This window comes from Dreissena polymorpha, chromosome 1 (assembly GCF_020536995.1).
Source record: "Dreissena polymorpha isolate Duluth1 chromosome 1, UMN_Dpol_1.0, whole genome shotgun sequence".
NCBI lineage: Eukaryota > Metazoa > Mollusca > Bivalvia > Myida > Dreissenidae > Dreissena > Dreissena polymorpha.
This window is the reverse complement of record NC_068355.1, coordinates 201286954-201307373: the sequence shown is the minus strand read 5'-3', so window position 1 is coordinate 201307373 and position 20420 is coordinate 201286954. Positions and strand designations below refer to the sequence as shown.

Sequence of the window (20420 nt, the reverse complement as noted above, 5' to 3'; positions counted from 1 at the left end):
GCATCGTTACTGTGTGTTGTGGATGATGTGACCATAGTAACCTGAATATATAAAAACAATAATTTAATATTGTAACTAATGATAATAGAAATGAAACATTTAATTTATTATATATAAAATTATTTTGTGACGTTTTGTATATCTGTTTGGAATTAATTATGTAAATTAATTGATATTTTGAATGTTGGTAAAGCTTACAAATACTACATTTACCTTTACTTCAAATAATTAAATTTGTGAAGTTATGCAATACTGTCTGGAATTAATTTTGCAAATCGCTATTTTAAAAGTTATGATAGCAAAGATAACAAATAGCATTTTAATATTATACTAACATCAAGATTAGTTGTCAAGGTTCCTTTACATGAAGCGCTTCTGCGCTTGGAACATTCCCAATGTATTGATTCTTTACGAGACTTCTTTTTGGTGTAAGAGTACCCATCCTTCAGTAATTTCTCAGACCCTTTATTACTCTTAATAATTTCCATGATGAAATGTATCATTTGAAATGTGATTGTTTCGTTATATACTAAGTTTTAGTTAATTGTCACTCAAACAATGTAACTACAAAAATAATTGCCTTTAAATGTTGTTATATGTGTTCACTTTAATTATCATTATTTGTACTAAGTTATGATAATTATTATTGATAATCCTTTTGATTGATTAAATAAAGAAGCCATTAATTTTCATTAACAAGTATATGATCAAAGCCACATGTCACACCTTTAACAAGCTGATAATCCTTTTGATTGATTAATTAAAGAACAATTCTTTAAGATGTTGGTTTTACCTAAGATTAGGAAATTCAAGTGAGTTTCTGGACCTTTCTTATTTCAAATTATAATGATCCAAGTTTCTATGATTATATATTTGTGAGATATGAAATAATAATGAATCCAAAGACAGAGATATACTAGTTTAATGGAAACAACATATGATATTAGCACTGGGGGGCAAATGTCCTCTTATAAAATAAGCACTGGGGGGCAAATGTCCAGATGCAAAATGAGCACTGGGGGGCTTATATCCTACCTGTCATTTCTACTGGGGGGCAATTGTCCAAATGTTCATTTTTTCATTGGTGGGGTTTTGTCCTGGGGGGCTTATGTCCTACAATCATAGAAATGTGAAGAAGATACAGCAGTTAAAGTCCTAACCCTTGTTCTATCTTGTATAGAAATGTGAAGTGGATTCAGCAGTTAAAGTCCTAACCCTTGTTATATCATGTATAGAAATGTGAAGAAGATACATCAGTTAAAGTCTTAACCCTTGTTTTATCTTGTATAGAAATGTGAAGTGGATTCAGCAGATAAAGTCCTAACCCTTGTTATATCATGTATAGAAATGTGAAGAAGATACATCAGTTAAAGTCTTAACCCTTGTTTTATCTTGTATGGAAATGTGAAGTGGATTCAGCAGTTAAAGTCCTAACCCTTGTTCTATCTTGTATAGAAATGTGAAGAAGATACATCAGTTAAAGTCCTAACCCTTGTTATATCATGTATAGAAATTTGAAGTAGATACAGCAGTTAAAGTCCTAACCCTTGTTATATCATGTATAGAAATGTGAAGAAGATACATCAGTTAAAGTCTTAACCCTTGTTCTATCTTGCATAGAAATGTGAAGTAGATACAGCAGTTAAAGTCCTAACCCTTGTTCTATCTTGTATAGAAATGTGAAGTGGATGCAGCAGTTAAAGTCTTAACCCTTGATCTATCTTGAATAGAAATGTGAAGTAGATACAGCGGTTAAAGTTCTAACCCTTGTTCTATATTGTATAGAAATGTGAAGTAGATACAGTAAAAGCAGTTTAAGTCCTAACCCTTGTTCTATCTTGTATAGAAATGTGAAGTAGATACAGCAGTTAAATTCCTAACCCTTGTTCTATCTTGTATAGAAATGTGACGTGGATACAGCAGTTAAAGTCTTAACCCTTGATTTATCTTGTATAGAAATGTGAAGTAGATACAGCAGTTAAAGTCTTTACCCTTGTTCTATCTTGTATAGAAATGTGAAGTGGATACAGCAGTTAAAGTCTTAACCCTTGATCTATCTTGAATAGAAATGTGAAGTGGATACAGCGGTTAAAGTTCTAACCCTTGTTCTATATTTTATAGAAATGTGAAGTAGATACAGTAACAGCAGTTTAAGTCCTAACCCTTGTTCTATCTTGTATAGAAATGTGAAGTAGATACAGCAGTTAAAGTCTTTACCCTTGTTCTATCTTGTATAGAAATGTGAAGTGGATACAGCAGTTAAAGTCTTAACCCTTGATCTATCTTGAATAGAAATGTGAAGTAGATACAGCGGTTAAAGTTCTAACCCTTGTTCTATATTGTATAGAAATGTGAAGTAGATACAGTAACAGCAGTTTAAGTCCTAACCCTTGTTCTATCTTGTATAGAAATGTGAAGTGGATACAGCAGTTAAAGTCCTAACCCTTGTTCTATCTTGTATAGAAATGTGAAGTGGATACAGCAGTTAAAGTCTGAATCCTTGTTCTGTAAGTGTACAACTTAATTAATGTTTTTGAACTCGTCAAAAGGTAAATATGGTTATAAGTGTTCTTACTTGATGTTTCTTGATTATTTTAGTTCACGTATTTATACATGTGGCCTCACCAGTTGAATGATTATTCACATTGATTTGTTAAATTTATCAAAATGATGTAAACATGTGTTCAGAGCCAGATAGTAATAAAAGCCCGTATTCCATGAACAGTGGCAGCTTTCAAGTGACGAATGATGACATCTTAAGTACAATGATGTTACTATGTTGTCGAATAACAATAAATAATAAATAATTTTGATAATACACCTTGTGTTATCACTTTATTACTTGTGATTTTTACCAATGTCGAGCATTAATTAAGTGGAATAAAGTTAGTTCTTCAAAATATAATTCCTCTTTTCCTCCGACATTATGGAATTACTAATGATATCTGTCTGTCTTTACGTTATCACACATTTCTACACTTTTCTACATTAAAACATGCATGCTATGTTACATATGAAACTTACTCTGAGAAAATTGGGTTTAATACAAACACTTAGTGTTGCAACAGTTTAGGCTGTATTGGGTTTAATACAAACACTTAGTGTTGCAACAGATTAGGCTGTATTGGGTTTAATACAAACACTTAGTGTTGCAACAGATTAGCCTGTATTAGGTTTATTACAAACACTTAGTGTTGCAACAGATTAGACCTGAGCAGTCTGAACAGGCTAATCAGGGACGACACCTTGCCTAAACTGGGTTTTTGCAAAGAAGAGACTTCCTTTAAGCAAAAAATACCAAACAAGTTTAAAGCGTCATCCCCGATGAGCCTATAGAAACCAAACAGGCTAATCTGGGACGAAACTTTACTCACATGCATTAAGCCTGGTTTTCTCTTTGTCACATTCATTAAGCCTGGTTTTCCAGGAGTGAAGCTGCATTAAGCCTGGTTTTCCTAGAGTGAAGTTTATATCATATGAATGCACATTTGCGTTACTTGTCATCAGATGTTAAAACTTTAAAAGGTAATGCCAGTTTTTCAACAAAGATTTGTATTGTAACAACTTGTTACACACTATGCCTGACTGGGGCAAGGGTCATGGGTGACTCCTGTTACAGGTTCTAGTTTTTACGAGCTTCATGCATTCCATGCCATACAGGTACAATCTAGCTTCGTTCTGGGAAAACTGGGCTTAAATCATGTGTGTTAAGTGTCGTCCCAGAGTCTACACTGGTTAAGTGTCGTCCCAGAGTCCAAACTTTCTCATCAGGAACAACACTATCTGTCTCAACTGGATTTTCGTTTGGAAGAGACTTCCTTTAAACATTTGTTTTTCATAAGCCTAAAATGTTGTCCCTAAATAGGCTTGCAGACTTTGCATGCTTATCTGGGATGACACATTATGCACATGCATTAAAGCCAGCTGTCCCTGCAGGGTAAGTCTTATGAATGAAAATGTGCACACTTTGCTGCTATGTAACAATATCTGTTTATTTCAGTGAAATATGCGTGTCTGTAACAATATCTGTTTATTTCAGTGAAATATGCGTGTCTGTAACAATACAATTTACTACAATGAAATAATTAAACCTATTCATTTCAGTGAAGTACGCATGTCAGTACTGCTCGAAGCGGTTCAACCACAAATGCAACCGAGACTCACACATCCGAGTCCACACTGGGGAAAAACCATTTGCGTGTACCATCTGCCACAAACGATTCAACCAGCGAAGCAATATGAAATCACACATGATAACACATATTTAGAAGGCAGAATCCATTTAAGTGTACTGTCTCCCGCAAACGATTCAACTAGCGAAGTAATTTGAAATCTCACATTATCACACATATTGAGAAGGGGGAATTACAGGCTAAAGGAGATGGTAGTCAGACAGGCGGCTTGATTGTTTTAATTGCAACCTTCATCAGTAGTGTGTTGGATCATGATAACTGTTGACCAGGGGTTTTGTTCATTGTATCCTTAGTTGACTGTGCTGTACAGTTTTGTAGACATGTTTTTTTCCTTGTTTTACCTGATAAGACATTTGTTTTGTTTGACATGTTGTTAAGATAAAAGGTATTTTTCTTTATGGCAATATGAGGGTTGTGCACAACCTTTTTTTTGTTCACCACATGTTTAATAATAAATGATATTATTAAACAAGTTGATATTATTTAATGTTGAAAATAGGCAAGTGTTGTTATTTAAAAATTCTGTAAACCCCATACAATATACATTTTCCATTTATCGCCATGTCTCCATGTCTCTGTTCAAACCTCTTAGACTATACATTTTCCATTTATCGCCATTTCTCCATGTCTCTGTTCAGTTGTTCTTCAGTCCATGTGTCTTTTCCGGCTATAATTATTTTATAAGTGATATTTTATCACAAAGCAAAGGGAAAGTTATTTCCGCGTTTCATTCTTACCTCTGGACTCCGTGTGTAGCTGCAATAAAAAACAAGAAGAAGAATTAAACATTTCATCATTATTTTCCTAGGTTTGTGTGTGTGCAGGTCATTGGAAAGCAATTGCAAAGGCATTCATAGTTCACATATTTTTGAAAGTTTGTTTACTAATTTTTTATTTATGGCACCTATTCCATAAGTTTATAAGTTGAAAGCATTCATTACAATATTTCTTGTTCTTTTTCAGTTACAAGTTCTAAAACTAATAGTAAGTTAGTATGTAACAAATCATGGGCCAAAATGTATCTTTATTTTGTTCTAATTGTTTTATAGTCTTTTTTTGTTCAGTGCGATTCTAACCATATATTATAATGCTATTACTTGCCTGTTTTAAAGAAAACATTGTGCTATTAAAGTGAGTTCTCATTGTAAAACATTAGTTTGTGTGTTAATTTACACCCCAATATCACTATGTGGTCCAGTTAGCCACAATCTTCTTGATTAACAGGTGATTCTTCAATATCACTATGTGGTCCAGTTAGCAACAATCTTCTTGATAAACAGATGATTCTTCAATCTCACTATGTGGTCCGGTTAGCAACAATCTTCTTGATAAACAGGTGATTCTTCAATATCACTATGTGGTCCAGTTAGCAACAATCTTCATGATAAACAGGTGATTCTTCAATCTCACTATGTGGTCCAGTTAGCAACAATCTTCTTGATAAACAGGTGATTCTTCAATCTCACTATGTGGTCCAGTTAGCAACAATCTTCATGATAAACAGGTGATTCTTAAGAATGCATATGAGTCTTGCTTTGTGAAAACATGGCTTTATGCATGAGTGTTGTGTCATCCCAGATTAGCCAATCCAGTCTGCACAGAAGTCAGGGACAACACTTTCCGCCTAAATGCTTTTTACAAAGAAGAAACTTACTCTGAACAAATAGTAATATAAAAGAGGAAATTGTCGACCCTGATGAGGCTGTGCAGACTGCACAGGCTAATCTGAGAAACACTTAAAACTTTACAAACTTGCTTTAAGCCCCATTTTACCTCTGCGCTAATCATATTTTATTAAGAGACCACAGTTTTCCACTTTGTTTTGTTATTACAACACAATAATAAACAATATAATATGTTATTATATATATAATTATACTTTAGTGATTACACAAGAGACGATACAGTTCTTTCTGCGACAATAAATTTACAATTGATGTAACCCCCGCATTGACAATATCTTTCTTTACCATGTTCCAGGTTTTGCTGGATTGCCTACCATGCGTGTAAACACAGCCCAATATTTAGTTGACCAGAACACAGGTTTGAGCCCGGATGGTCGTGTTCCATGTCCGATGTGCCACAAGACGTTTCCAAGACAACACAATCTGACGCTTCACATGCGCGTTCACACGGGGGAGAAACCTTTCACGTGCACCGTGTGTCAGAGAGCGTTCAACAGGAAGGACAACCTACGTGTCCACATGATGGTGCATATGAAGAGTTGAGGCAGTACTGTGTCTGCAGCATTTGTTATATTTACTTACAAGTTATAATCATGCATCATATGAGGATGTTTCGAAGATGAAATGGTGAAGTAACCTTAGTTGTTGATGATGAAATGGTGAAGAAACCTTACGTGTTGAAGTTGAAATGGTGAAGAAAGCTTAAGTGTTGAAGATGAAATGGTGAAGAAACCTTATGTGTTGAAGTTGAAATGGTGAAGAAACCTTATGTGTTGAAGTTGGAATGGTGAAGAAACCTTATGTGTTGAAGTTGAAATGGTGAAGAAACCTTACGTTTTGAAGTTGAAATGGTGAAGAAACCTTATAATGAAGTTGAAATGGTGAAGAAACCGTATGTGTTGAAGTTGACATGGTGAAGAAACCGTGTGTGTTGAAGTTGAAATTTTGATTAAAAAAACATGGGTTAAAATTAAAATTGAAAAGAAGCCTCATGCGTTGAAGTTAAAATGGTGAAGGAATTTTATGTGTTGAAGTTAAAATGGTAAAGAAACATTATGTGTTGAAGTTTAAAATTTGAAGAAAACTTATGTGTTTAAGTTGAAATGGTGGATAAACCTTATGTGTTGAAGTTGAAATCATTACGAAACCTCTTGTGTTGAAGTTAAAATGGGGATGAAACCTTATAAATGTTTGTGTATGTATTGTAGTCTAAAGGATATTTTCCAGTGTTTCATTATCATTTGAGTGTAATCTTATGTGTTTTTGTGACTGTTTATGAATACTCTTTCAATACTTACAGGTACATGGTTGTTGGCTAAGTTAAGAAGGATAATTCTTTTGGAGTTTCCAGTATTCATCAGGGAATATGTGTTTATCGACCAAGCATGTTATGGTAGCATTCTAATAAAAGTGCGGAAATAGTTGTGGATTGACTATGCCTAGTTATTTAACATCCAAACCTATGTTTGAGAATGTAGATATAATATTGACTTTCCTTTAGAATTTCATACAAATTGTCTGGATATTATAGTGTTTGAGTTGTATACTTATATTTTCCTATTTTGAAAAATTGTACACATAAATCTCTTCAAAAAACAACAACAACAGATCAATTTGTATGCTATATTGAACATTTTATTGACAATTTTGCCATTTTTTTTATACAGTTATGCCTTTTCAGTCCTTATAGTTATATCAAACAAGATGCGTTATTTATATGCTTTAATAAACACTGAACAATATATATGAGCCTTGCTCTGGGGAAACAGGGCTAAAGTGTCATCCTCGATACGCCTATGCATTCTGTATAGTCTAATCAGGGCTTAAGTGTCATCCCAGATAAGCCTATGCAATCTGTCTAGTCTAATCAGGGCTTAAGTGTCATCCCAGATAAGCCTATGCAATCTGTCTAGTCTAATCAGGGCTTAAGTGTCATCCCAGATAAGCCTATGCAATCTGCCTAGTCTAATCAGGGCTTAAGTGTCATCCCAGATAAGCCTATGCATTCTGTCTAGTCTAATCAGGGCTTAAGTGTCATCCCAGATAAGCCTATGCAATCTGTTTAGTCTAATCAGGGCTTAAGTGTCATCCCAGATAAGCCTATGCAATCTGTCTAGTCTAATCAGGGCTTAAGTGTCATCCCAGATAAGCCTATGCAATCTGTCTAGTCTTATCAGGGATAACACATTCGGCTTTTATGGTATATTTCTTTTAATGCAAGTCTCCTCTTATATTAAGCAAAATCCAGTTACGGTGAAAAGCGTCGTCCCTGATTAGCCTTTGCAGACTGCACAGGCTGAGCTGGGACACTTTACACACATGTCTTGAACTTTGATATCCTAGAGTTAGACTCATAAACATGTTAGCCTCCATAACCAGTTAGTGTTTCAAATAGATGCACATGGCATACACAGTTTACTGACACCTTCAATTCATTTTGTTTCAGTATACTAATACACAGTTTTCTGACACCCTCAATTCATTTTGTTTCAGTGCTAATACACAGTTTACTGACACCCTCAAATTCATTTTGTTTCAGTGCTAATACACAGTTTTCTGACACCCTCAAATTCATTTTGTTTCAGTACTAATACACAGTTTTCTGACACCCTCAATTCATTTTGTTTCAGTGCTAATACACAGTTTTCTGACACCCTCAATTCATTTTGTTTCAGTACTAATACACAGTTTTCTTACACCCTCAATTCATTTTGTTTCAGTACTAATACACAGTTTTCTGACGCCCTCAATTCATTTTGTTTCAGCGCTTGTGGAGAAAGCAGAGAAGTACAAGAATGAAAGACCTGCAATTTGCAAGTTCTGTTCAAAGGTCTTCACGTGTAACAGCAACCTGCAGGTTCATGAGAGAACCCATACAGGAGAGAAACCGTTTGAATGCGGTTTTTGTGGCATGCGCTTTACCAATAAAGGAAACCTGACACAGCACATGCTGAGGCATTTGAAATACCTGCATTCCAAAAATAAGTGAACTTAATGAGCAGTTTTTTGTCATAAAAATATAACATTGTTATTTCAAATATTGATCCATTTCACCAACCTTATGTTGCCCTTGACAACTTTAGACTTCGCATATTGAAAATCATTTGTTGTCAGAGAAAAGCATTTCTTTGTAATTTTTGTTCAGCACTTATACACTTCTTTTATAATAAAAGACTTGCATTTTTGAAATTAAATTTGGTTTCTTATGTCAATAACTTTTACTCTGCTTTTTGTTCATTATCTTTATTAAAATAGAGAGTTATAATTGTGGTTAAATGGTTATGATTAAAACAGTTAACAGGCTTAATAGATTTTGCATTCAACAGTTATATATTGTACACTTCATGGGCAGCCATATATTGTATTGTTCATTAACAGACATATATTGTACAATGTATAGACAACCATATATTGTACAGTTCATGGGCAGTCATATTATATAGTTCATGGACAACCATATATTGAATAGTTCATGGACATCGATATATTGTATAGTTCATGGATAACCATATATTGTATAGTTAATGGACAATCATATGTTGTATAGTCCATGGACAGTCATAGTGTAAAGTTTATGGACAGTCAAATATTGTTTAGTTCATTGACAGCCATATATAGTGTAAAGTTCATTGAACAGCCAAATATTGTATAGTTCATGGACATCCGTATATTTTATACATATATTTTATAGTTCATTGACTGACATGTATTGTATAGTTCATGAACAACCATATATTGCATATTTCATGGACAGCCATATATTGTATAGTTCCTGTACACCATATATTGTACAGTTCATGGACAGCCATTTATTGTTTAGTTCATTGACAGCCATATATTGTATAGTTCATGGACAGCCATATATTGTATAGTTCATGGCCAGCCTGGTATTGTATAGTTCGTGAACAGTCATATATTGTATGGTTCATGGCCAGCCTGGTATTGTATAGTTCGTGAACAGTCATATATTGTATGGTTCATGGCCAGCCTGGTATTGTATAGTTTGTGAACAGTCATATATTGTATAGTTCATGGCCAGCCTGGTATTGTATAGTTCGTGAACAGTCATATATTGTATGGTTCATGGCCAGCCTGGTATTGTATAGTTCGTGAACAGTCATATATTGTATAGTTCCTGTACACCATATATTGTACAGTTCATGGACAGCCATATATTGTATAGTACATTGACAGCCATATATTGTATAGTTCATGGACAGCCATATATTGTATAGTTCATGGCCAGCCTGGTATTGTATAGTTCGTGATCAGTCATATATTGTATGGTTCATTGACAGCCTTATATCTATTCAATTTTCAGGGCCAATCGTTAAAGAGAATTTCCAGCCTCTGACCCTCCATCCCTGCCAGTTTTGTAAGAGATTATTCCCGACTAAAGGTGCACGAGAAATGCACGAGAGAACTCACACTGGAGAAAAACCATTCAGATGCGACGTCTGCGGAATGAGGTTTGCCCAAAAAGGAAATATGAATAAACATAGGAATTTTGTGTGCAAGGGCATTGGGTCACAAAATAGGAAAACATGAACATGATTTGTGTACATCATTCCAGGATACAGTGTTTTGAATCGTTCAGTGAAGTACATAAATTTGTAAACAAAAGTTAACGGTGGTCACTTGATAAAAAATCAATGAATTGGTAAATTTAAGTATCAGACTTTGTTAATGATTGGTATTAATCGAGTTGTCGTATTGTATAATTTCCGGTTCTATTACAGTTAAATTTTTCCCTATGTAAAGAATTGCAAAATAAGATTTATTTTATACAGCTTCAGATTTTTTTAAACGAATTCTGATGTCATAATGCATAATTCTTTATAAATGTTAATGAAATACATATAAGAATGAGTTATCACATACTTCTTAGGTATATGTAACTTCTAAAGGCATTAAGTGTATGCATTTTTAAAATGTACTTGATATTATTATGATTTATTATCCTATTGTTTTGGCGTTTCTGTCCGTCCTTCCGTCCGTCTTTTTGTCCTTCCGTCTGTCTTTCCGTCCTTCTGTCTGTCTGGCACTTTTGTGTCCGGAGCCATATCTTGGAAGTGCTTTGGCGGATTTCATTGAAACTTGGTATGAGTATATATATGGATAAGAGGATGATGCAAGCCAAATGGCATTGTAAACCATCTGTTAATAAAAGAGTTATTGCCCTTTGTATCTTGAAAAAATGCTTTTTTGTGTCCGGAGCCATATCTTGGAAGTGCTTTGGCGGATTTCATTGAAACTTGGTATGAGTATATTATATGGATAAGAGGATGATGCACGCCAAATGGCAATGTACACCATCGGATAATAACGGAGTCATGGCCCTTTGTATCTTGAAAAAATGCTTTTTTGTGTGTATCCAGAAAACTTGCGACCAGAAGTATATTGGCGGGGATATCAATTCAACGAATTTGCTTGTTTATTTTAAGTCATGGTTAATTAATTTAAAAAACTTATTTGTTAATGGTATGCATTATACAGGTCTAAGGTGTATCATTGGTCCATATTGCCACAGCTTTAGATTCATGAGCCCTTTGGGCTGAAACACTGGTGATGAAACTTTCTGGGGTCTGCCGGGAGGTCACGGTTAGATCCCCACCTAGTGAGCATACTTTAGACTTTCGCCAAAGACATCAAGTACTGGCTCAACGCAGACAGTGGACTTGAGAGAGTTTAACCCTTTGCATGCTGGGAAAGTTGTCGTCTGCTAAAATGTCGTCTGCTGAATTTCTAAAATTAGCATTTTCTCCTATTTTTTTCAAAGAATACTATCAGAATGGCAGACAGTTTGTATCCTGATGAGATGCCACGTTCTTGGCGTCTCATCTGGATCCAAACTGTTTGCAAAGGCCTTCAAAATTTGGTTCCAGCACTGAAAGAGTTAAATAAGCCAAAGGTTTAGATGCAATCGAGCTAAAATTAAGAGGTTTAACAAAACCTTTGTGTCATTACTGCATAAGTTTACCAATATGGTCTTGTTGCACCTCATAGCCTTGTTTCAACATGTAAAACACCTCATAGCTTTGTTACAACTTAAAAAACACCTCATAGCCCTGTTACATCATATAAAACACCTCATAGCCCTGTTACATCATATAAAACACCTCATAGCCTTGTTACATCTTATAGAACACCTCATAGCCTTGTTACATCATATAAAACACCTCATAGCCCTGTTACATCATATAAAACACCTCATAGCCCTGTTACATCATATAAAACACCTCATAGTCTTGTTACAACATGTTAAACACTTCATAGCCCTGTTACAACATGTAAAACACCTCATAACCTTGTTACATCATATAAAACAAATCATAGTCTTGTTACATCATATAAAACACCTCATAGCCTTGTTACATCATATAAAACACATCATAGCCCTGTTACAACATATAAAACACCTCATAGCCTTGTTACAACATATCAAACACCTCATAGCCCTGTTACAACATATAAAACACCTCATAGTCTTGTTACAATATATAAAACACCTCAAAGTCTTGTTACATCATATAAATCACCTCATAGCCCTGTTACAGCATAAAAACACCTTGTAGCGTTGTAACAACATATAAAACACATCATAGCCTTTTTACAACATATAAAACACATCATAGCCTTGTTACATCATATAAAACACCCCATAGCCTTGTTGCAGCATATAAAACACCTCGTAGCATTGTCACATCATATAAAACACATCATAACCTTGTTACAACATATATAAGACATCATCACAGTGTTACAACATATAAAACACCTCATAGCTTTGTTACAACTTAAAAAACACCTCATAGCCTTGTTACAACATATAAAACACATCATAGCCTTGTTACAACATATAAAACACCTCATAGCCTTGTTACAACATATAAAACACCTCATAGCCTTGTTACAAAATGTAAAGGATTTTAAGCTTATTTGAGAAATCTTAACAATATTGCTGCAGTAAACTTAATGTCATGTTCATATAATGTTTGGCATAGTTTTATGTTTGTTCTGCGATGTTCACACTGTGAGTGAATCTACATGTAATTGGTAAAGAGTTGTACATGTAAAATAAATATATTGTTTAGTAGATTGATTGTTTTGTTTTACTAAATAATCATTTTGAATAGTCATAGTAACAGTATTAATAGTTTTGCCTACAAACTGTCAAAAGTGCATGTATAGATTATAGTGTTTGCCTTGAAAATAATTAAACAACTTTCAACAATGTTTTGATTTTACTATGTACCTAATTTGGCATCTTAAATGCAGTGATACGTTTATAAAAAATAATTAGTTCAGGTAGCCTGCCTCCTTTAGTAAGTTGTCCTTTGGCTGAATGTTAGTTGATTATATAAAACTAAATTTTTTTTTTCAATTTTATATATTTAATTTATCTATATTTAACAACTGAATGCCTAAGAAATATTACCCACACCGGTTGGTCTCTTGTAATGGATTATTTGTCATCATATTACTGACTGGTGCTTTCATTCCCGCTTTAAGGTCGCTGTTGCTTATTAGATGTGGTGTCTCCCTAGTATCCGGGCATTATTTAGATCCCCCCAAAGACACCAAGTACTGGTTCTACCCAGGAAACCGACTTGAAAGGGTTTCAATGCGTCTTATGCTTTTGATAAAAATTGAGCTAAAATAAATAAATTTCAACTTATAATAAACGGAATTTTTGAGAAAATATTTGCCACATTGGTTGACCTCTCACACTCGAACATTTGTTATCATTTCACTGACTGGTGTTCTCATTGCCCATTTTCAGAGGCCTCCTTCATCTCGCCCCGGAAAGTATCGCTGGCAACGCCCGGTGCACTGAAGCACAGGTGCCAGATTTGCTCCAAGCTGCTGCAGTCTGGGACTGCGCTGGAGATGCACATGAGAGTACATACGGGCGAACGTCCTTTCGTGTGCGCAGTCTGCAAGAAAGGCTTCACACAGAAAGGACATCTGAACTCGCACATGATGCGTCATATGGACCTTCCGGACCTCTTTAAATAAGAACAATTACTTAGCCGTGATCTGGGAAAACTTGGCGTCGTGCTCGTGTATTAAGTGTTGTCCTATATAAGCTTGTACAGTCTGCACAAGATTATCAGGGACAACACCGTTCACCCTTACAGGGACAACACCGTTCACCCTTACAGGGACAACACTGTTCACCCTTACAGGGACAACACCGTTCACCCTTACAGGGACAACACCGTTCACCCTTACAGGGACAACACTGTTCACCCTTACAGGGACAACACTGTTCACCCTTACAGGGACAACACCGTTCACCCTTACAGGGACAACACCGTTCACCCTTACAGGGACAACACCGTTCACCCTTACAGGGACAATACCGTTCACCCTTACAGGGACAACACCGTTCACCCTTACAGGGACAACACCGTTCACCCTTACAGGGACAACACCGTTCACCCTTACAGGGACAACACCGTTCACCCTTACAGGGACAACACCGTTCACCCTTACAGGGACAATACCGTTCACCCTTACAGGGACAACACCGTTCACCCTTACAGGGACAACACCGTTCACCCTTACAGGGACAACACCGTTCACCCTTACAGGGACAACACCGTTCACCCTTACAGGGACAACACCGTTCACCCTTACAGGGACAACACCGTTCACCCTTACAGGGACAACACCGTTCACCCTTATTGTATTCTTTGTTGAATTGAAGTCTCTTCTAAGCAAAAATCTAGTTTAGGCGAAAAGTGTCGTCCCTGATTAGCCTGTGCATACTGCACAGGCTAAACTGGGACATTACTTAAGGCACATGCATGAATCTCTGTTGTCCTAGAGCCAGGCTCAAATAACTAATGATCACAATGTCTAACAGCAAATTTTAAGAAGAACTAAAAACAAAAATAGCTACATTTCATTGAGACTGTGTTTATACCATATTTTACGTATGTTATGAGGCGCTTGATAGTTAAAAAATTACTTAACATTGCATCAAGTTAGTGAACATTGTCATATAAAAAAAGAAAGATGCGTTTTAAAATAATGACTTTTTTAATGATTGAAAAAAAACTAGTTGCACAAAACTTACTTAAGACATCACTGATATTATACAGCACTAAATGGTTAAACATTTAATTTACCAACGCTTCAGAAAATCAAGTGATCATGTTTTTTGTTAAATACAAATGTAGCAGGATGGGACACATGTTTGTGTAAACAATGATGATAAATGAAATAAATTACTAGAATATAAGATTATTGAAGTGGTGTTTGAGTGTTGTTGGTTGGTTAGTTTAGATGATCTTTTTGGTAAAAAATCATTATGCATTGGAATATTTGTCATGATTTATTGTTTGTATGTTATGCATTGGAATATTTGTCATGATTTATTGTTTGTATGTTATGCATTGGGATATTTGTCATGATTTATTGTATGTTATCATTGGGATATTTGTAATAATTTATTGTATGTTATCAGTTTGTTAATTGCTCCATTTTATATCAGCTTCATGTCACAAAGTGATTTTACATTTTGAATAAAAGACATTATAGTGGTTCATTAAACTTTAATAAGAATTCTAGCTTTTACTGTTAGTTATGTGAGTTGTTAGTGCTTGTGTTCTTATTAACAAAACATTATTGCCACCATATGACGCCAAAATTCTTTTCATTTGTTGATACTGGTACTTTTGAAGGGTATAGTTGTTTGTTATAAGTTGTGTGTACGTATAATGGAATAAGGCTATGCACAATGGTTTGCTTAAGCCATATGAGAAGTTTGCTTTATATTTAAGTAGATACTTCAAATCTCTGTTGATGCCAAACAAGTGCTTGAATGTTTACCATTTTGTATAAAATGTTACACATCCGCTAACCTTTTTCCTTCCAGCCCAAAGCTGGTACAAGTTTGTTTGAGACTTGTTTAATGAAAACCGGGTGTATTGCATGTGCGTAATTTGCATCCAAGATTAGCCTGTGCAGTCCCTATATTGTGTGGACTGCACAGGGTAACAAGTTACGATACTTTAGTTTTGTTTAATTTTTTATTTGAAGGAAGTCTCTTCCCAACAAACATATATTGCAGGTGTAAACTGTCATCCCTGACTGGCCTGTGCAGACTTCACAGGCTAATCTGGGATGACACTTTACGCACATGCATTAAGCCCAGTTTTCCCAAAAAGAGGCTCATTTTATATCTAATTTTTAATCACTGCATGTATTGACACGTGTTTTCCCTGTTCCAGGCTTTCTCCTCGGCAAGAACAAGGTCCGCAATCGGGACGGTCTTGGAAGCCTACCGTTCTTCTCCAGTAACGCCCCAATTGCAAGCGCCATTGCGGACAAGGCGTTGTTCAACGAAAACCACGAGCTGTCGTGCTGCTTCTGCTCGCGCAACTTCTGCTGGAAGTCTCGTCTGATGGAGCACTTGATCATCCACACCAAGGAGAGGCCGTTTGTCTGCATCAAGTGTGGCAAGGGATTCCTGCGGAAACAGATCCTCAAGGGGCATGTGCTCAAGTGTGTTGTGGAGTGTGATTAATAAAGTGTGGCAAGGGATTCCTGCGGAAACAGATCCTCAAGGTGCATGTGCTCAAGTGTGTTGTGGAGTGTGATTAATCAAGTTTGGCAAGGGATTCCTGCTGAAACAGATCCTCAAGGGGCATGTGCTCAAGTGTGTCGTGGAGTGTGATTAATCAAGTGTGGAAAGGGATTCCTGTGGAAACAGATCCTCAAGGCGCATGTGCTCAAGTGCGCTGTGGAGCGTGATTAATGCCAGATAGGAAGTGTTTATGGCATCTCTTGGTAACTGGAAGGGTGCTTATTCAATATAATTTTAGTTTATACCTATTTATTAGTCTCCTACTGGTGAAACCAGAGGGGACTTATGGTGTGCGCTCTGTGTGTCTGTGAGTCTATCAGTCTGTCACACTTTTCTTGATCCTGGGTTAACTTTAAAAGTTCATCATATTTTTTCATGAAACTTAAAATATGGACAGATGGCAATATGGAGATTATGCAGGTCATTTCATTTTGTTTTGTACAACAAGAATTCTGGTTGCTATTGCAACAAATAGATCAAAAATATTGCTGAAAATGGTGGAGTTACACTGGTAGGGACTTTTATGGCTTGGCAAAAGTCTTGTTAATGCTGGATTGCATCGAAAGCCTAAGGCTGATTGAAACGCTCTTGAGTCTGTTTCCTCGTAATGGCCAGTACTTGGTTTCTTTGGAGAGATCTAAAGAATGTTCCAACTTTGTGTGACCCAAACCATGACACCAAGGCTGCTAGGTGGACACCATATTAAGTACACCATGGCGAACAGGAAAATAATAGGGCTGTATATTAGGAAGCCTGTAGGATATCTGGCAAATATTAAAATTGACCTTTGGGTGCCACAAGGATGTCTTATCATATATAAATTAGCAGCGCTCTGGTTAAAAGAGGGTTTAATGCATGAGTGTAAAGTGTTGTCCCAGATAAGCCAATGCAGTAACGGATGACTCTTGCCACTTGTATGATAGTAAGGGATGACTCTTGCCACTTGTATGATAGTAAGGGATGACTCTTGCCACTTGTATGATAGTATTCGTGTAAAGAAGGTCTTTTCTTAGTTAAAGTGGAAATTGTAATCAATGATTAGCCTATGCGGACTGTTCAGGCTTGTCTGGGGCCTCTCTTTATGCACATGCAGTAGGCCACGTCTTACCGAGAGAGGCTCATAATGTTTAATTTTGATGCCAGAAGTTAAACCATCAGAAATCGTTCATCGTTAAAAGGGAGTCCGGTGAAAATACATTGATTGATTTGAAGAAGTAAGGATCTTAATCAAATACGTATTTTGTCTCTTGGAAGCCAATTAAAAAAAATTCCTTTAGTAAAACGAAATGCTCTATAATTTGGTATGTGTACATTAACAAGGATTGCAGTTTAAATTAACAAAAAGTTGAATATTATGTTGTTTTTCAAGTCTTACGTGAAGACGGAAGTTTAATATATGTTTTTGTGAGAAATACATTTTTTCTATATTCCAGATCATGCAGTATATCTACCTGTAAAATGGTTGCTATGGATGCAAATTAAGCACTAAATATTAGGTTAAAAGATGTTTTCTATTATTTAGCGATTCAAGTTAAATGACTGTCGAATTAGAAAAATAGTTTGCTCGTCCATCTGTCAATAGCTCACATGGTTTTAAAGATCCCACTAAGGGGGGCCTTAGTGTTTTACAGGCACATTATAAATCAGTATTTTAAATGTGCAAGAACAATTTGATCTAATTAGAAAAATATTAACATAAGAAAGTTAAATGTTGTAGGAAGTGCATATGTTAAATCCATCTTTTTGAGATGATTATGTGTTAACAACTGTTCTCTTTCAATTGAATTGATTTCAGAATGAATTTAAATTGTTCTTTACATATAATTGTATATAGAACTATTGTTTTATTTGTTTTATATGTGATGAATGATATATTTGTGTTAACATCTTTTCTCTTTAAATTGAATTTATTTCAGAATGAATTTTAATTGTTCTTTACATATAATTGTAGATATAACTATTGTTTTATTTATTTGTTTTATATGTGTTTGTTTTAATGCTCCCCGAAATAAAATTTCGGCGGAGCATATAGTGGCCAGTTTGTCCTTCCTTCCTTACTTCCGTCACACTGTTGTTACAGTTTCTCATAGCACCTTCAATACTTAACCAATCTCTTTCATATTTGGCATGTAGGTACCTTTCATGGACCTCTACCTTTTGATGACGTATGAGGTCACTAGGGTCATGGTCAAGGTCACTGAGGCTAATAATAGATTATTCTGTCACACTTTTGTTACAGTTTCTCATAGCACCTTCAATACTAAACCAATCTCTTTCATATTTGGCATGTAGGTACCTTGCATGGACCTCTACCTTTTGATGAGGTTTGGGGTCACTGGGGTCAAGGTCAAGGTCACTGAGGCTAATAATAGGTTTTTCTGTCACTCTTTTGTTACAGTTTCTCATAGCACCTTCAATACTTAACCGATCTCTTTCAAATTTGGCATGTAGGTACCTTGCATGGACCTCTACCTTTTGATGAGGTTTGAGATCACTGGGGTCAAGGTCACTGAGGCTAATAATAGATTCTTCTGTCACACTTTTGTTACAGTTTCTCACATCACCTTCAATACTTAACCGAACTCTTTCATATTTGGCATGTAGGTACCTTGCATGGACCTCTACCTTTTGATGAGGTTTGAGGTCACTGAGGTCAAGGTCACTGAGGCTAATAATAGATTTTTCCGTCACTCCTTTGTTACAGTTTCTCATAGCACCTTCAATACTTGACCGATCTCTTTCATATTTGGCATGTAGATACCTTGCATGGTCCGACCTGTACCTTTTGATGAGGTTTGAGGTCACTGGGGTCAAGGTCAAGGTCACTGAGGCTGATAATAGATTTTTCCGTCACTCTTTTGTTACAGTTTCTCATAGCACCTTCATTACTTAACCTATCTCTTTCATATTTGGCATGTAGGTACCTTGCATGGCCCTGTACTTTTTGATGAGGTTTGAGGTCACTGAGGTCAAGGTCAAGGTCACAGAGGCTAATAATAGATTTTTCCGTCACTCTTTTGTTACAGTTTCTCATAGCACCTTCAATACTTGACCGATCTCTTTCATATTTGGCATGTAGATACCTTGCATGGTCCGACCTGTACCTTTTGATGAGGTTTGAGGTCACTGAAGTCAAGGTCAAGGTCACTGAGGCTGATAATAGATTTTTCCGTCACTCTTTTGTTACAGTTTCTCATAGCACCTTCAATACTTAACCAATCGCTTTCATATTTGGCATGTAGGTACCTTGCATGGACCTCTACCTTTTGATGAGGTTTGAGGTCACTTGGGTCAAGGTCACAGAGGCTTATAATAGATATTTTTAGGTGTTCATTAACACATACATTGACAAAGCGCATCATCGGGGTGCATTCATCAGTTTCACTGATATTCTTGTTTTCTCATGTACCTAGGCTGTGAATGAAATGTGAATAAATATTGTGATGTATAATGTTTAGACTTTTATTTTCAAACAAAACATAAACATTCTATTACATAAGGCATTATTGTAAGTCTGTAAACTATTTGCCATTTGGGAAAGTTTACACTTATAAACTGTATTTTTTTTATAACCAATTTTCAGTTCAAAGAATCTTTATTATTAAAAATGTGTGAATTTACGGTAACAGTCTTTGTTAACTTTTTGCAGTTTTATGGAAAGCTCAAAACTATTTACGATATGTTATACAAATGTGTAGTTTTAAAGAACCTATAGTAATAAATTAAAGTATTTCTCAACTGTGTGCAATTAGAAAAGCTCCCTAATATAAACTATGTTTTGACATTTGAAGTTAAAAAATAGCTTTCAGTAGTTAACAGTACTAGTTAACTTGTTGAGGTTAATGGAAAGTTCACACTTAGTACCAAGACCTGTTTACTAATTGTTTTAACTTTTTTACAATTGTATTATCATTTTTATGCATTCCAATTAGCAATAATTTCTTG

At 35.6% G+C, this 20420-nt stretch overlaps 1 long non-coding RNA gene across 1 annotated transcript; it reads left to right on the top strand.

Moving 5' to 3' along the window:
* The first annotated feature begins 16430 nt into the window (after positions 1–16430).
* On the top strand, positions 16431–20213 carry LOC127864637 (uncharacterized). The gene is made up of 2 exons (XR_008042160.1): positions 16431–19455; positions 19619–20213. It is a non-coding gene; the product is annotated as an uncharacterized LOC127864637 (long non-coding RNA).
* The last annotated feature ends 207 nt before the right edge of the window (positions 20214–20420 follow it).